This window comes from Onychomys torridus, chromosome 9 (genome assembly GCF_903995425.1).
Source record: "Onychomys torridus chromosome 9, mOncTor1.1, whole genome shotgun sequence".
NCBI lineage: Eukaryota > Metazoa > Chordata > Mammalia > Rodentia > Cricetidae > Onychomys > Onychomys torridus.
The window spans coordinates 43,534,143-43,543,642 of record NC_050451.1 but is presented as its reverse complement, the minus strand read 5'-3'; the positions used below and the strand labels follow the sequence as shown (position 1 = coordinate 43,543,642).

Sequence of the window (9,500 nt, the reverse complement as noted above, 5' to 3'; positions counted from 1 at the left end):
ACACTGGAGTGACACATGGGCCATTTCCCCCGCCTGTTTTTACACACGGGCCACCATACTCACCTGCTTTTATGTAGGTTCTAGGGATTCAAACTCCAGTCTTCATGATTTTGAGGCAAGCACTTTATCCACTGAGCTGTCCCCTAGCACCAAGCCCCTTTTAATCCTCTTTTTATAGTTATTAGTGTAACATCTGAAGTTATACAAATGATGTGATTGTAGCAGAATGGGAATGATGATTGAGAGACTCTTAGATTGCACACACACACTCATATCTATATGGAACAGCCACTAACAGGATATAAGATGCTCTCCGATACTCTTCAGACGCACATCTCTTGAAAGACCCTGGAGACACAAGAACAGTGTAACTGAGCAGACCTGAGATGTCATCAAAGTTTCCCTTGATTGCTTTTATGTGTCTCAGATAGGTGGTACCGGACTAGAAGCCACTTTAATGATGAGCCACAGAACTGGGCCTAAGGAGGCCGGCAAAAGTCCCACTGGAGCCAGGCCATGGGAGAACCCAAGCTGTTACCAGTATTGCTGTAGACGGGTCAGCTCGGCAGGTGGGGGAAGGAACAGGAGGCAACCCGTCAATGTAAGGAATGTCTTTAAATGCCTAATTTGCCGTAGAGACAGCTGGGAGCTCAGGAAGTCCCACGGGTGACAGAATGCAGACAGCCAAGCTTAATCCAGTGAGGGGACACTGAGGCAGGGTTTCTCTATGTAGCCCTGGCTGTCCTGGATCTCGCTCTGTAGACCAGGCTGGCCTCGAACTCACAGCGATCCGCCTGCCTCTGCCTCCCGAGTGCTGGGATTAAAGGCGTGCGCCACCACTGCAGGGTTTGATTCTTTTTTGAGAACTGATTACTCTTGAGCCTTTGGCTCTTTGGCCCCTGCTCAAATGCAAGTGACCACCGGGGTTCTTCCTGGGGTCACTGTGACACGAGAGCCCCTCAAAAAGTCATAAATAATTCTTACTTTCGTTTATTCTAGTTAAAAGCCATCTCATGCCACACATGGTGGCACATGTCTGTAGTTCCAGCGGCGGATTCAAGAAGAGCAGCCTGGGTCACACAATGAGACCCCAACTGAAACCAAACCGATGAGCAATCAGGTTTCTCTTTTGGAAAGGCCTATACTTCTCTTGCCTTCTAGGACTCCATTCACTTTTAAAGTGAGAATCGGGGGAAAAGGAAGAAAGGGGAGAAGGAAGCGGGGAGGAGAAAGAAAGAGATTCAGGGGACCTGCAGGCTGTGCCCTCTCCTCCCTGCTCCCCCAGAGGAAGATCTGGGGATCCCATCCATGTCCCATCATGCCGCAGCGCACAGCGTCACAAGAACCGCTGCTAGTCTTCTTTGGTACCTTATCCGTCATGCATTTATTTTATTGAGCTTTGTCAGGGGCAGAGGAGCTCCAGATAAAACACATGCGATAGCTTTTGTCCATTAAAAACAAACAAAACCCCTGGATGGACAACGTTAAGGGGACAGAAGGCACGAGGGAGGTCAAAGGGCAAACACCAAAGGAGCAAACTGGGCAAAAAGAGGACAGCAGTTCTGAGGGAAAGGCCACAAGTCCCTGGCCTCCCCAGGGTCGGGTCCTCTAGAGTTCAGACCACAAGACTTGACACAGAAGCCACCACTGTCCCGGGTCTTTCTCTTTCCCTTTGGAATGTCACAGCATTGGCCAGCAGCTGGGGGATGTGTAACCTGGAAGTCCAGTCCTTTGAAGACCCCTCCCCAGGCTCACCTGCCAGGAGCCCTCCCCCCCCTGCCCTGCCCTCCAGCGACGTTGCTTCCTCATTTCTGCTTCCATGCTTGGGGGGCCAGCTGTCTTGCACAGGTTACCAGCTGCCACCCCACACCATTACCACACTAAAGATGTGTTTACTTATTCATATGAGAACTCAGTACAGGCCTGGGCGTCTACCCCTCTTCATGTCGGGGAGTTGCCATGTCCACAGGGGTGTTCAGTGACCTTCCCTCTCCACCATCTCACCACACTTTTCTCTAGCGACACTCCCCAGGAGCCAGAACGACCTTGCTTAGCAGATGATCACACAGACAGGCACGACTGTCTAATTCTAGCCAAGGGCATGGGGGAAAGGACAGTGCCCTGGGGCCTGTGGCTTCTCTGCTGGGAGGGCTCAGGGCTAATAATAGGAGGGGAGATTAGGAACGGATTTGAAGTGCATTGTTATCTCACAGGAATGGCCTTCAAGAGCCTTTCCCAAGCTTTCCCAAGAGCTGTGCCACCCCCCCAGCCCCCCCATGCTGTGTGGCTGAGGAATACCACTACCACTGACTTCATCCTGATCAGCTCAACCCCCATGGGTCCTCCACCCCACCCCCACCCCAAGTTTTCTTTCCATGTCTGGTTTCGCCTCTGCTTCTCTGCCTCCATGCACTTCCTGCCGCTGCTTCCCACAAGTCTCCCCAGCTCTGGTGTCTCCTGTTCCCACATCTGGCCAATGCTGGCTCCTCCCGTTCCACCTTCTCTCCTCCCAGGTGCATCACTGTTTCCAGCTGTGGCTCCAGTTTGCTTTTCCAGGCTCGTGGCCTTTGCCTCCCTCCCTAACACATGCATGCCAACTCTGTGCTCACTCCTCCTCTGCCCTCTGCCTTCTCTTACAGCAGAGCTGGACAAACACAGGTGACAGAGGCTGAGGTGGGGCTAATGAGCTCCACTCCCCCGACAACTGGCAATCAGTATGGTGGACACCAGGCACAGGGACACCTCTGAGAACAGGGCTGGGGACATGACAGGCTATGGAGGCATCTCTGGTGGAGCCCAGCCCTGGCTATTCTTAGGAACCCAGCGCCACAAAAGGACCTTCGCTTTGTCTCATTCCACCCCCACAGAGTTGCTCTTGGCAGCCAAGACTGTAATCTCAGAGACGAGGGGCCCAGCACGGGCCCCTTGCACAAGCCCAATCCTCTGTCCTGGTTTCTCTCCACCATGAGGCACTGCCCTTGGGCAAGGTCACCTCCCCTGTGACAAAACACACAGCGGCCAAGCTCTGACACTCTTTCTACAGTCTTGGCCTGTCTTAGAGCCCGGTTGGGCCAACCCCTGGCAGCCCCACCCTTGCAACTTTGCAGACAGCCTCATCTGCTCTTCTCTCCAGAGAAAACCAACCACCATATTCTCCTGCTCCTTTCCCGTTCTTCCTGCTCAGAATGGGTCAGCTCTTCTAGCCTGGTAAATTCTGAGCCCTTTTCTACAGCCTCATCTCTTCAGACTTCGGGGAGTCTGCCCAGCTCTCGGTTTCTATCTGTCTACAGGCCCAAGCAATACTCTAACCCCCAGGCTACCTGCAGCTCCTAGAAGGCAGGTATCCCATGAGGAAAGCAGCAGCCAGCCCCTAAGGTCCCTTCTTCCAAATGTGACTTGGAGCCTCAGATCAGGAAGTGACTGACTACCTCCTCCCGTGCTCAGAAAAGCCGGCAAGCGTGTGTCTATTTGTTGACTTAATCCGTTTTTAATTCTTGTTCGGAAAGTTGGACGCTCGGGGGTAGGCTACATGTCTGTGCAGTACAGGAACATCAGAGAACATTCTACCAAATTCTTAAAGAACAGCAAGGGCCCAACCTGGAGATAAGGGAGTCATCCCAGGTCTGGGTTATAGGTTGAGCCTCTAGACCTATAAACATTGTAATTCTAGGAGAAATCGCAGACACTAAAACATGAGCAAAGGCTAACCCTGGGTCTCTAGGCATGGCTTATTTCCCAGACCTCTATGTACCCATTTTACCTTAAGAGCAGAGACCTCTGGAGACTGAGATGCTTGTCAGGCCAATCAGTGAGAGCCAAAGACTGTGAGGGACCCGCCAGCTCCAGGACAAGCTCCCTCGGTGCATCTGTGCAAGTGAGGAGGGAGCCCTCTGAGCTTTGGCATCTGCGAGTCCATCTCATACTCTCTGAGTACTTAAGAGCCACCCTCCTAAGTTGCAGAAAAAGAGCTGGGAATGAGAAAACAGTACCAGAAAAGACAAAAGGGAACAGAGAACAAGGCAAGGAGTTCTCTCTTCACCCCTACTCCGTGTGCTCGGGGCTGCATTATCTGAAAAACAAAACAAACCACGCTATCTGGCCTGCTTCGCTTCGGTCAGTGTTTGGTCTCATTCATTCCATTTGCCAAATGACTCAGTTGAAAGGCATAACCCCCACTGCCTGCACTTCCTATCCATTCTTTATGAACTCTAATCCACGCCATCCTTCTCCTTAATTAAATCAGCAGCCAGGCTCTGCCTGTGACTTCTCCAGAAGCTGCTTCCTGCAAGATGACCCAAGTTCTCTTCTCTGACGCTTGGCCTTTCTTTGGAATCTGACACTCCTGGCCACCTGCTCCTCTTGAAATACTTCTGTGATTTCTAGGAAACTTCTCTCTTCTTATTCTCTTTGGCTCTCTCTTTTTTCCCCCTTCCTAATCTTTAGTGTGTGTGGTGTATGTGTGTATGCACATACATGATGTGTGTAGACATTCTAATCTTTAGTGTGTGTGTGCATGCACATGCATGGTATGTGTAGACATCTAATCTTGTGTGTGTGTGTGCACATGCGTGATGTATAATAGATATTTTCATGCTACAGTACACATGTAGAGGTCAGAGTACAACTTTTCAGAATTGGTTCCTTCCTTCCACATTATTTTGAGGCAAGCCCTCTTTTCTGTTCTGTTGCTTTTTCCAGACTAGCTAGTCTCAACAATTCTCCTGGCTTCACCTCCCATTCTGCTACAGGAGTGCTGGAATTATATATGCTTGTTACCATAGCCATCATTTTATTTTATTTTTTAAAGACTCATTTTTATGTTAGGAGTGTGTGTGTGTGTGTGTGTGTGTGTGTGTGTGTGTGTGTGTGTGTGTGTTTTGCATGGATGTCAGGGCACCACAGGCATGCAGTGCCCATGGAGGCCAGAAGAGGGCATTGGCCCCTGGAAATGAAGTTACCGATGGTTGTGAGCTGCCCATGTGGGTGCCTGGACCTGAGTCCTCTGCAAGAGCATCAGCGCCTTTACCCTCTGAGCCGTCTCTCTAGCCCACCCCAGCTTGTTAAAGTGGACTCTGGGGTCAAGCACAGGTCATCAGACTCCTGTGGCAAGGACCGTGCTCACTGCCCCACCTCCGTCTAGTCTCTGAGGGCCGCTCCTTTCCTTTCCTTCTTCCTTGGGCTGTGCGTCTCTCTCGAGTCTTTCCTCTTGTCTCCAGGCTCATGGCATCTCACACCACCATAGGTGACCAGCTCTTAGCCACCAGCCCTACCTGCCAGACCACAGTTCTCACCTCCTCCTGGGACACAAAACATGTTCTATTAGTTGTCCCTTGTTACCTCTAACCCACTCACACTGAGTCTCTATCCTGCCCGTCTGAGGGCCTCCCGCCTTGTGCCCCCCCATCCTTGCTGACGCCCTCCGGTATGGTTCTTCCTTCCCATTCTCCCGGAGCCAGTCCTGCTGAAGTGCATTGTATTCCCTCCTTAGGAACGCCCGCCAGTCCGGTCCTCCCCGTCTCATACCTCTCAACTTTGATTGAGGCTTCAGTCTCCTGGCCTCGGGCCTCCCCTCCCCTCAGGACCCAGCCGGACCCTCAAATTGTCCTTAAGATGTCTCACTGACCATGGTCTAGAGTCGCGGTCACTCTTCATTGCTCTCACGATGATATTGTACGTGTTGCTGGTCTGAGAAATATGGCAGATCGGTAGAAACATGGCACTCTGGAACAAAGCAGACCCAAGCTTGAATCCTAAGGCCACATTCCCTGCCCGACTTTGGGCAAACATGTTATTCCCTTTGAACCCCAATGCTGGCGCACAGATTGTAATTTGAGTGGCAGACGGTTGTGTTGACTGAGATGTGCCTGAATCTCTCTGTGTAGAGAGGTCCTCACGTATAGACCACGAAAGCTCATGTTTTTTTCCTTTCCACCTGATGTCTCCAAAACCACACAGCAATCTGACAAGAGGTTTTCTTAGTCCTTTCTAACTCACCACACCATTCACCATCCATGCTTTGGGCCATACTGATTTTTACTGCTGGGAACATAGCTTGGCACACAGTGTTTCTCAAAGCCCTCCCCTCCTTTAAACTCCAGGTCTGTGTTCCCACCTTAATACATTTAATTGTATCAGGCCCGTAGAGGAAGAGATTTTTAGCCTCTGGGTCATTCTCAATCCAGGCCCTGTTTCATTACAGATGGTTGTGAGCTGCTTTGTGGGTGCTGGGAATTGAACCCAGGTCCTCTGGAAGAGCAGCCAGTGCTCTTATCATCTCTTTATCCCCGCCCCCCCTTTGAGATAAAGTTTCTCTTTATAGCCCAGGCTGTTGTAGAACTCACCGTGTAGACTAGGCTGGCCTTGGACTCATAGAAATCTACCTGTCTCTGTCTCTTGGGTGCTGGAATTGACATGTGCGACCACATCCAAATTTTCTCCTCTTTTTAAAGATTTATTTACTTTTGTTTTACATGTATGGGTTTTTGCCTATATGCATGCATGAACATTATATGTGTTCCTAGTTCCTGTGGAAGCCAGAAGAGGGCATCAGATCCCTTGGACTTGGAGTTATAGAAGGTTATAAGCTGCTGTGTGGGTTCTGGGAAACAAACCCAGGTCTTCTGCAGGAGCAGCAAGTGCTCTTAACCAGTGAGCCTTCTCTCCAGTCCCATCTTTTGCTCTTTTTCAGTTTGCCATTTTCAAAAATATGCATACTGTCCTGATTAACATTGTTGTTGTTGTACCAATTTGACACAACTAGAATCATTTGAAAAGAGGCAACCTCAGCTGAAAAATGCCCCCATCAGGTTGGCCTTCTTGATTAATTATTGATGTGGGAGGGCACAGTCCATTGTGGGTGGTACCAGGCCTAAGCAGGAGGTCCTGGATGCTGTAAGAAATCAGAATGAGGGGCTGGAGAGATAGTTCAGTGGTTAAGAGACTGCCTGTTCTTCCAGAGGACCAGAGTTCAATTCCCAGCACCCTCGTGACAGCTCACAACTGTCTGTAACTCCAAAATCTAACATCCTCACACAGACATGCATTCAGGCAAAACACCAGTGCACATAAAATAGAAATAAAGTATATATAAAGTATATATAAAATCAGAAAAGCAAGCCAGCAAGCATTTAGTTCCTGCCTCCAGGTTCCTGCCTTGAGTGCCTGCCCTGACTTCCCTCACTGATGGAGCATGGACCTGAGAGTTGTGAGCCGAAATAAACCCTTTCCTCCCAAGTTGCTTTTGGTCATGGTGTTTTATCATAGCAGTAGAAATCCTGACTAAGGCATATACTAAATAATTTACCAAGTCAGCTTCAGGATAGTAACAGCCGCGGAATCCCACCTGAGAGGTGAGAACTCGGTAGTTACTTGGTCCTTGAAGTTGGGTGCCTCAACAGGCAGAGCATTCCCACAATGGCTGTCTTTCATTGGCAGAGTCTCCTGAGAATCCCTGGCTGTCCTGGGAGTCTCAATATAGACCCGGCTGGCCTCAAACTCACGGAGATCTTCTTGTCTCTGCCTCCTGATTAAAGTGCTGGGATTAAAGACCTATACCGTCTTGCTAAGCTAAGTGTGCCCAATAACAATACTCTATCCTTCTCCTTCAGAGGTTTCTACATCCTTGGCTGATCCTAAGATCAGGGATATCTGAAGGACTCCTGGCTGTGCCACCTCCTGAGGGCTACCATTTAGTCTGTCTCCTCCCTATAACCTGACTGCCTATCTCCACCAGCAGCTACATGCAGGGTCCCTGAGATTTTCAGGCCAGGACACAAAAAGCATTAAGCTGGGTCACCTTCTGGGGTTTTTTGGGGAACACAATGGTCATGAGAGAAGCTCCACAGACAGAGGCAGAGCAGGGGTAGCTTTTCTGGCTCAAGGCTAGCCTGTGAAGAGGGGTTGGGTCCAGGCCCACCTGAACATAGCCTTCCACTGATGAGACATGGTAGGGCCGAGGGCAATGTGCGGGCCGAGGACTTAGAGCGGACGGCTGGCTGCTGCTGGCTGCAGTCAGGATTCCTGATGTCCGTGTTTCTTAGGACAAAAACTTCCCACTGTGAAGAAGTCCATTATGTGCTGGTGTGTGCTAAGGCCTTCACTTATGAACTAGTCTCCATGGGCTCGGCAAACGAACACATTGATGACAAAATGGATGTGACTGAGCTAGACCACACAGCTAGAAACTGAGAAGCTGGGTCTCCAAGTGGGTCTCTGCACCTCCAGAAAGCCTCTTCTAAGTTCCCTCGGGCTTCTAGACAGTGCCCCCTCCAAACACTCTTGCAGGAGAGATCTACCTGCCTAAAGCACTCTGATTGAATCCGAGCTGCCTCTCCAGCTGGCCCTTGTCTATCAAGAGGAGAAGGGAGTCTGGGCTATTGTGGCGGCTGGCATGCAGCGTACAAAAGATTTTGGAGCCAGCTGGAACACAAAAGAATGACAAGAAGTAGCAGCTGTTTGTAAAGAGAAACCTGAGACAGAGCTAGCTCAGCTCCCTAATCCCGGGCCCATGTGGAGCCAGGGACAGGGTCCCCCAAGGTCAGAGATTCTAGGGGCAGGCAGCTAGGAGAGCTGACTCCCACTCCCAGGATCCCTCTCTCCTGTTCACAAACAACTGATGCTTCCTTCCTTCTCTTGGGCCAGATGCCTACCTCTTTTGTCTCCTGTCCCTCTCCCTGTGGGTTTTGGGATTCCTTTTAGATTTTTCTCTTTTCACGCTCAGGTATCTTCTGGTTTAGCCTGTGTGCCCCCCACCCCCTCCCACCTCACCCTAATTCCTAGTAGTAATTTTAGCACACTTTCCGCTGGTCTCCACTGGCATGTTCACAGCAAGTGGCTCCTGTTTGGGCCTGACATTTGATCAGTGTGGTGACAGAGCCCAGACAAAGCAGGCACCATGCCTGGGGCCAGGGGGTGGGGTGGGGGGTAGGGATGCAGATCACCTTCCTTCCACTCAGGCCTTATTTGGTCTACCTTGGCGAAGTGGCCCTCCCTCCAGCCCCTCTTTATTTATAGCATTTGCTCTGTGTCCTTTGTCTTGTCGGCTGTCACTCTGCAGTGCACTGCATAACTGCCACCCACTCCTCACATGGGGAGAGGAACGTGCATGTGTGCGAAGCACCGGCTGTGCACGGGGGTGTGGGGGGGTGTGGGGGCCCTGGGACCATGGCTACAATCAGTTGGACAAAGCCGCCCGGAGCAGGGATCTTTGTTTTGGTTCATTGTTCCATATCCCCATCCACTAGAATGGTGCCAAGCTCATAGTAGACACTCAGTCAACACTTGCTTAGGAAAGGATGGGCAAAGCCACCCAACCTTCCAACAGCAGCAAACAGAAGGAGAACTCCAAAGCAGGTGTTGGAGGGGCTTGGAGACTGGGTGGGAATTTTTAAGGACACCAGATCCTCCAATCTGGGAAATGAGACAGAGCGTACTTAAAGTTAGGAAAGTAATTTATATTTTGCACTAGAGACACTGAGAACAATACACCCAAATACCCATAG

General features: G+C 50.5%; 1 long non-coding RNA gene across 2 annotated transcripts in view; it reads right to left on the bottom strand.

Moving 5' to 3' along the window:
• Window positions 1-2,379: 2,379 nt before the first annotated feature.
• Window positions 2,380-9,500, bottom strand: part of LOC118591219 — a 21,036-nt gene continuing 13,915 nt past the window's right edge. For both annotated transcript variants that reach the window (XR_004945908.1, XR_004945907.1), the window contains 2 exons: window positions 5,624-5,721; window positions 2,380-4,069 (listed from right to left, as the gene is read on the bottom strand). This is a non-coding gene — a long non-coding RNA (uncharacterized LOC118591219). The remainder of the gene's footprint in view (window positions 4,070-5,623; window positions 5,722-9,500) is intronic.